This window comes from Engraulis encrasicolus, chromosome 18 (assembly GCF_034702125.1).
Source record: "Engraulis encrasicolus isolate BLACKSEA-1 chromosome 18, IST_EnEncr_1.0, whole genome shotgun sequence".
NCBI lineage: Eukaryota > Metazoa > Chordata > Actinopteri > Clupeiformes > Engraulidae > Engraulis > Engraulis encrasicolus.
In genome coordinates this window covers 10,422,435-10,429,934 of record NC_085874.1, presented here as the reverse complement: position 1 = coordinate 10,429,934, position 7,500 = coordinate 10,422,435, and the positions used below count along the sequence as shown (strand labels likewise).

At 39.6% G+C, this 7,500-nt stretch overlaps 1 protein-coding gene across 1 annotated transcript in view; it reads left to right on the top strand.

The window, feature by feature from the left end:
• The window catches only part of LOC134468992 (uncharacterized), a 38,736-nt gene that overhangs the window by 23,076 nt on the left and 8,160 nt on the right, over positions 1-7,500 (top strand). The window lies entirely within an intron of this gene.

The window sequence follows — 7,500 nt, the reverse complement described above, 5'->3', positions numbered from 1 at the left end:
CATGTGACTGCTACGGACTAGGGTTTAATATTTTTCCCGAAAATGGCATGAATCAAATCCCGGGATCTGACGGCCCATTTCCCGGGAATCCCGGGAAATCCCGGTTTTTTTTTTTTTTTTCAAATTTTTTGATCTAGTCATGCAGGCTATAATTCAACTGTTCCTCCCAAACTGGCATTTTGTAAGTTGTTACTGTTTGTATCATTATTGGGAGAAAGGAATTAAGATTAAGCTCTCCTATCCACCAACACAATAATAATGAAGTGATAGCCTGTGCGCAGCATGCAGCGCTTATCAATGACGGTGGATTGTTGGTGGAGCTCACGACTTTCACCTATAAGTTTGATGCAACAGTGGGTTGGCTATTTTCCATTAAGGAATTGTGTTTGAGGTTGTGCGCAAAATCATGGCACATTGTCCTTCACCTGTGGATAGTATACACGTCTACCGCCAGCTTCATGAGAACAATGTTTCACTGTCGGCTACTGTGATAAGCGGTGGGAAATATAGCCTATGCGATGTCATCTCAATAGTGGAGTTCCGTGCATGGGATTTCATCTGGGTCAGTCAGAAATGGCAGTTTGCTTTAGCGCCAGGAAGAGTGTTTTTTCAAACAAGAAAACTGGTTCATCATAGGCAGGTATGCATGGCTAAACTGACTTTACCGTTTGCCCAAGTGCTATCGTTTTCCTCTGGTAATAGCACCGGGCGTCACTACAGTTAGGTGACCTCGCGCGCATAATAAACCCATTAAAATATAGGCATAGACTTCAGTGTCTTTCAGAGCAATATGAACCAATCAGCTCGGCTTTGCAACTAAACAAAATACTTTCCTGATGTCTACTTAACTAAAATAAGCTGCATTTTGTCTAATATTTGGAGACAACGCCTTGCCCTTTCTGCAGAGCGATTTTGGGAAGCGCCTCTCTCTCGTTCTCTCTCTGGTTCTCTCGCTCACACACAAAGCGACGCTTGCACTCTTCGCAAGACATATGTCACTTGACTCATCTTGTTGGATAGACCAGCCAAACTTGCAAGCTAGATAGCCAATAGTTTCGATTGTGCTGCTTGGAGAGGAGGCAAAATTGGTACAATTTAGGCTGCATGAAAGCATACACGTTAACTTTCACGTTGTGCGATGGATGGAGACAAGTTTGGAATCGCTCCCTCTCTCACCCTCTCTCGCACACGCGCGACGTAATTCTCTGCACTCTTCGCAAGACACTTGACTCGTCTTATTGGATACCATCCAAACTTGTAAGCTAGATAGCCAATAGTTTCGATTGTGCTGCTTGGACTGGATGTATTTAAACTGTTAAAATTTAGGCTGCATTAAAGCATCCACACGTTTCAACTTTCACGTTGTGCGATGGGTGGAGACAAGTTGGGAATCGCAATAAATTAGAGATTTTTTTAAACATGGGCTGGCAAGATGTAAATGACCTGCACTGCTTGAAAAAGACGATCGACTATGTGCCTCAGGCATCTTAAATACTAAAAACTAATAGGCGGATGGCGGGCGGATTCGGTTTTGGAAATTGGAGAAAAAACATTAGGGCGGGTGGATTAGAAATTCTGAAAAGCGGTTGCGGATGAAATAACACGTCAACCGCGCACCTCAGACATTGCTGAAATGGGCCTGTACTGCTGCTGCTGCTGCTGCTGCTGAGCCTGAAGTGTTACCGCTGCTAGATGGCACTGTTGCTTATGTTGCTGGGACAACAAATAGACACGCACTTAATTTTTTTTCCCGGTTTCCCGTCATGGCTTTCCCGGGAAACGGGAAATTGTTTTGATCAGATTTCCCGGGAATCCCGGGTCCCGGGATTAAACCCTACTACGGACTAGTGTGTATGTACTTCAATGTGATTCACTAGTCCAAATGGTATAAAGTGCAGAGAAAGAATTTCCCCTAGGGGACCAAAATTGGCTCCAATTGACTGATCTCAGAAGTCTTATTATTATTGGTGCACAGGGCTGGACTGGCCATCTGGCATAGCAGGCATTACCCGGTGGGCCCTGCACCCTCGGGGGCCCCTATTTTCAGGGCTGGACTGGTCATCTGGCATAGCGGGCATTTCAAGCTGGGCCCTGCACCCTCGTGGGCCCCTATTTTCAGAAATGTACAAAAAAAAAATATATATACTGTATATATATATTTATATTTCTGAAAATAGGGGCCCCACAATGGTACAAGGCCCACAGGTGAGTCAGTTCTTCCCTTCGAGCCAAAAGTACCCGGGCCTTGTTTTTCCCCCAGACCAGCCCTGCGTACCAGAGGCTGCTTAGGTATATGTATGGTTTCCGGTAAAAGCTCACTTGACTAAATATGCCTGCCGGCTAAAGACATGCTGTTGTCCGAGTCATCATTGAATGGTCTACATACAAATTACCACAATTAAGAAGCACCACCATAATTTCACCACTACCTTTTGAAAATACCTTGAGTGCTTGTTGAAATATGGTTAAAATGTTACTTCTTAAAAGGGGTGTACTTACTATTGCTCAAACTAATACAATTACATACACAGTAAGTTAACTAATACAGTGAACTGCACTCTGACCAATACAATGAAATACACACTAATTACGTAATACAGTGAAACTTAACTTAACTATTACAACTACTGTAGGTGCAGCATATTCAGCAGCTGAAAAAAGAAAATTGAACAACTGCTAGCACAGTGGTTCCCAACCTTTTTCTTCAGGGACCCATGTTTTTACTATTGTAAACTGTGGTGACCCAACCGCGCGAGCGCCTGCACGAGAGGCAGTCACATGATGCCGTCTGTTTTTCCTGCGAAAACTCATTTTAGTTATTTTATTCCTCAGTTCGTCTTTGGTCAAATGTAGAATAAATGTTTAATCTAGCACTTACATTTTGTTGCTTCTAAGCATATACTGTATTAGTTAAATACTTTGTCATTTATTCAACATGGGCTATATATGGCATTTAAAATTAAACCACTTAAAATCAAGAGGGCTCCGCGACCCTGTGGATCTTTGGCGACCCATAGGTTGGGGCCCGACCCATAGGTTGGGAACCACTGTGCTAGCACAATGGGATGCACTCTGACAAGTGGACTCTAAAGAATTCATATACACTCAAACACAATGACATCCCGTATACTCTTAACCCCTTTGTGCAGAGCCTATGTCATAACCATACACTTGCCTCCAAAAGAGTTGTCGCCTACCCATCTGTTTGGAATAACAGCTAATAACCTGACTTTCAATTAATCACTTGGCTTCAGAAGTCACTCATATGAAAGCTACAACCCTCTCGAATGAAAATGAATGTACAAAAATAAATTTCATGCACCAAAGAAAGATTGACCCTTTAATGAACACAGACAGGGCAGATTTTGACAAGACAAAAGTTTTGTCGCCTATCGAACATAATGTGAAAATGAGCAGATAAGTCACTTCAAAACACTTCAAATACGCAGATCGGGTGTCATACTTAATCACTGATTCACTCACACCTCTCCAGAAAATCAACTTTGGCCTTAGGTGTATGTTTAGGGTCATTGTAATCGTGAAAAGCAACACAATGAAAATCAATGGAGTTCAATGAGAGCTGGTGACATATTTGCTATTCGTAGAGCAATACATTTTTAACTTCATGATGTAATCAATGATAAAAGCCCTCACACACCAGCAGCATGCATGCAGCTCCACATAAGAGCTGTATCCCTCCCATGTTTGACTTTAGGCACCATGTATTTTTTCAAAATTCTTCACCTTTAACACCAAAGAAGTCTCTCCCACTGTCCTGTCTCAAAAAAGCCAGCCAAGAGTATGTCAGGCCTAATTCTGACAAAAATGAAGGCTAATGGGACTCTGAAGTCAAGATCCCAAGATCAACCATTTTAGAACTGATAGCATCAAAACTATATGGTGTTGGAGATGAAAAATGTGAAAAAAGAGAAATGGTGCATAAAGTGAAAAATGGTACAGATACAGCTCTTATGAGGAGCTGCATGCATGCTGCAGGTGTTTGAGGGCTTTTATCATTGATTAAATCATGAAGTTAAACATGTATTCCTCTACGAACAGTGAATATGTCACCATCTCTCATTGAACTCCATAGATTTTCATTGTGTTGCTTTCCATGATTACAATGACCCTAAACATACACCTAAGGCCAAAGTTGATTTTCTGGAGAGGTGAGAGTGATTCAGTGATTAAGTATGACACCCAATTTGCGTATTTGAAGTGTCTTATCTGCTCATTTTCACATTATGTTCGATAGGCGACAAAACTTTTGTCTTGTGAAAATCTGCCCTGTCTGTGTTCAATAAAGGGTCAATCTTTCGTTGGTGCATGAAATGTATTTTTGTACATACATTTTCATTTGGGAGGGTTGTAGCTTTCATATGACACTGATTCTTGAGGAAGCGGCTAAAACATGTCTCTGCAATAAACTGCCAATTCTGTTGAAAATAAACTACATTTTCATGAACAAAATGAATCCAGGTAAAGACACAGGGGTCTGTTACATAAATGTACAGTTGTTTGAAATATTTAAGTGTAATTTTATTACTTTTCATGGCTATAAACCTGCCCACACCCTGTAAAAACAGCTGTCCCAAGACAGACAGACACCATCATTTCAATTGACTTAAAATGTAAAAATCACTGATATTATTGAATAATATCACCATGATGTGAAAGTCCATATTGAAGTGGTTCTGCACATAGTGCGTGTAAAGCAATATTTACTACTATTTTCTGATTGCTCAAAGTGTGTCCAGCATATTAGTCACCACCGTCAGATTTTTTTAAAAAGACAATAAAATCAGGTATGCGCAAGGTCATTGTCATTACTTAGGACCCCCTTTCAAACCTTTAGATCTACTGAGTACTTCACCATCACTGAAGCTCCTGTAAGTTTACTAATTTCTCCTCAATTTGATAATTTGTTTGGACACTGGTACTGTCCCAACCATAAACTGTCAACACCGTCGGGGGTTTTAATAGTATTATTATTACATTAATGTTAATTATATATACTTTTTCAGAAGCGTCATGAAGCCCCTAAGAAACAGAGCGAAAACGAAGTGGCTAATGTGAGCAAAAAATGCACAATATGTAAAAGAGTGTTTTTTTGTCTCACACCGTCAGATGTCACCACCGTCAGATTTTGTTCCACTCATCATCTTGTTCCATATTTTACTAAATTGTGCTGGTTAATGAAACATTACCAGACATGTTAGTAATAATTGTGACTCAAACTTATACTCCAGCCTCCACTGAGGTGCATTTGGAGGGTTTTTTGTCACAAAACCTGATGGTGGTGACATGTGACGTAGTTCACAAAAAAGCATGTGTTTTACATGTTTTTGACAAGTTTTAAGAATATGCTTCCAATAAGTATCTACAATTATGTTGAATTGTAAAAGTAATTCACTTAAATACAGTAAACTTATTTTTTTACTTCTAATTCTGTCTGACGCTGTTGACAAAACCAAGAAAGAGCCAAATTATGAAAAATGTGAAACATGGGGAGCTTGGCCAATACATTCACTGCACAGCCAAGACGTTCATCTATGATAATACACCTCTATATTTTGGATTTGAACAACTTAAAACCTGTTTATGCCACATTTTCAATAATCTAGGCCTACTTCCTAGATTATCTAACAAATGAAGAAAAAACACATGCACAAACATACTGTGCACACACAAAAATAAAGTGTTTATGCTAGATGTCATTGACTTGAGAGGGCTATTTATTTTGCTAAATGTAGGTAATAATTAGGTCACTTTCACCACCTTCAGATTACTGTCACCACCGTCAGTTCTTAAGTCACCACCGTAAGAAGGAGTTTTGGACATTTTAAATGAATGTGCTGAATGTGCTTAAAAAATTTTCCTTTGTAGTTGTTGAATTATCAAAGTAATAGCACATTTAAGCCGACACGAATATTTGTGAAATTAAAATAAAATTGTTTGTTCTATTTAGATGTTAAGTAAGCATTGTCTGACAGCACATATTTTTAAATTAGAACACATGAAGCAGTATTAAAATAGAATGAAAGTGTATTTTCAACATTTAAAGGCATATGTGTGAACCAAAAAACACACACAATCACTTAAAAACTTCAGATACTATGCAACCAAATCAATACACTTTTTATTGCTTTTAATTGTGTCTGACGGTGTTGACAAAAAACAAGGTATGATCGGAGAAAAACCTGATTTCTGAAAAAAATGGAAAATGGGGAGATTGGCCTTGTGCATTTCTGAAAAGCCAATACCTTTGTCTACGAGGATATACCATATTATTTTGTAATTTACTTCGTTTTTTTCTTTCAAGATTACAACCTGTTTTAGCCACTTTCTCAAGAATCAGTGTCATGAGTGACTTCTGAAGCCAAGTGTTTAATTGAAAGTCAGGTTATTAGCTGTTATTCCAAACAGATGGATAGGCGACAACTCTTTTGGAGGCGAGTATACTGTGACATGTAGTATTTTAAAGGAGTATTTTAAGCAAATAGTGAATAGGCCCGCTGACGAACCCATCTGCAGTAAGAGGCTACCTAATAAAATGAAATATACACACCAACGTATACTATGGCACACACTAACATAATGAAATACACTCTAATTAAATGAATCAATGGAATACACACCATGAAGAGTTCTTGCGCCCTAACCAAGGAGCTGTTTACACGTACTGTATATGGATCTTTTTGAAAACACATTTTTTTGGCCTTCTATTTACACCTAAACAGAGTTTTAAAATCTGCATATCAAATATCTGGCTTTTAAAAAGCACCTGTTACAATGGAGTTTTTATTTTTATCCACATGTTGCGTTTACACGTAAACAGACGAAAAAATATCCACATTTAAAAATATCCGGATACATGCAGGGCCGTCTCTAAAGAATGGGCTGAACGGGCTGCAGCCCCGGGCATCACCGCTAGGGGGGGCCTCCGGTCGCGGAATGTCAAATGACAAAAAATAATAGAAGAAAAAAAAAAGAAAACGAGCGAAAATGTCAAGCCATAGGAAACAGGAGAGCGGAGCAAAAAAACGAAAATTAGTAGAAATAAAAAAGGAAAGAGCCAAAGAATTATTACAGAAAACACCCAAATTAACCAACCTGTGGAGTAGTCAGCCTGCTGTAGCGGCTACCACCAGCAAAGATTTTTTCGGTACACAGTTTTGGTCCTCCTTGCGCAACTCTCGAGCAGCATGTGGCTCGCCTTGCAGCTCGCAAGGTTAGTCTATTGTACGGTCAGCATGAAAAGGTTACTGTTGTGCTGGCTGTCTATCAGCTGTCAATAACGCCACGCGGACTTACTAAAGCCCTGATCAAAAAGCGAACCGCGAGATATTACATTCCTCACGCAACGTTTTGGTACATGGCGCTGCGCGTGCATAGTAGGCTGCATCAACATGGTAGGCTATGATTTCGCGACATCGGCAACTTCGTCAGCATTTAAGATAGTGTTAGTCATGTCAACGTTATTGTTTTGAAAGATGTAAT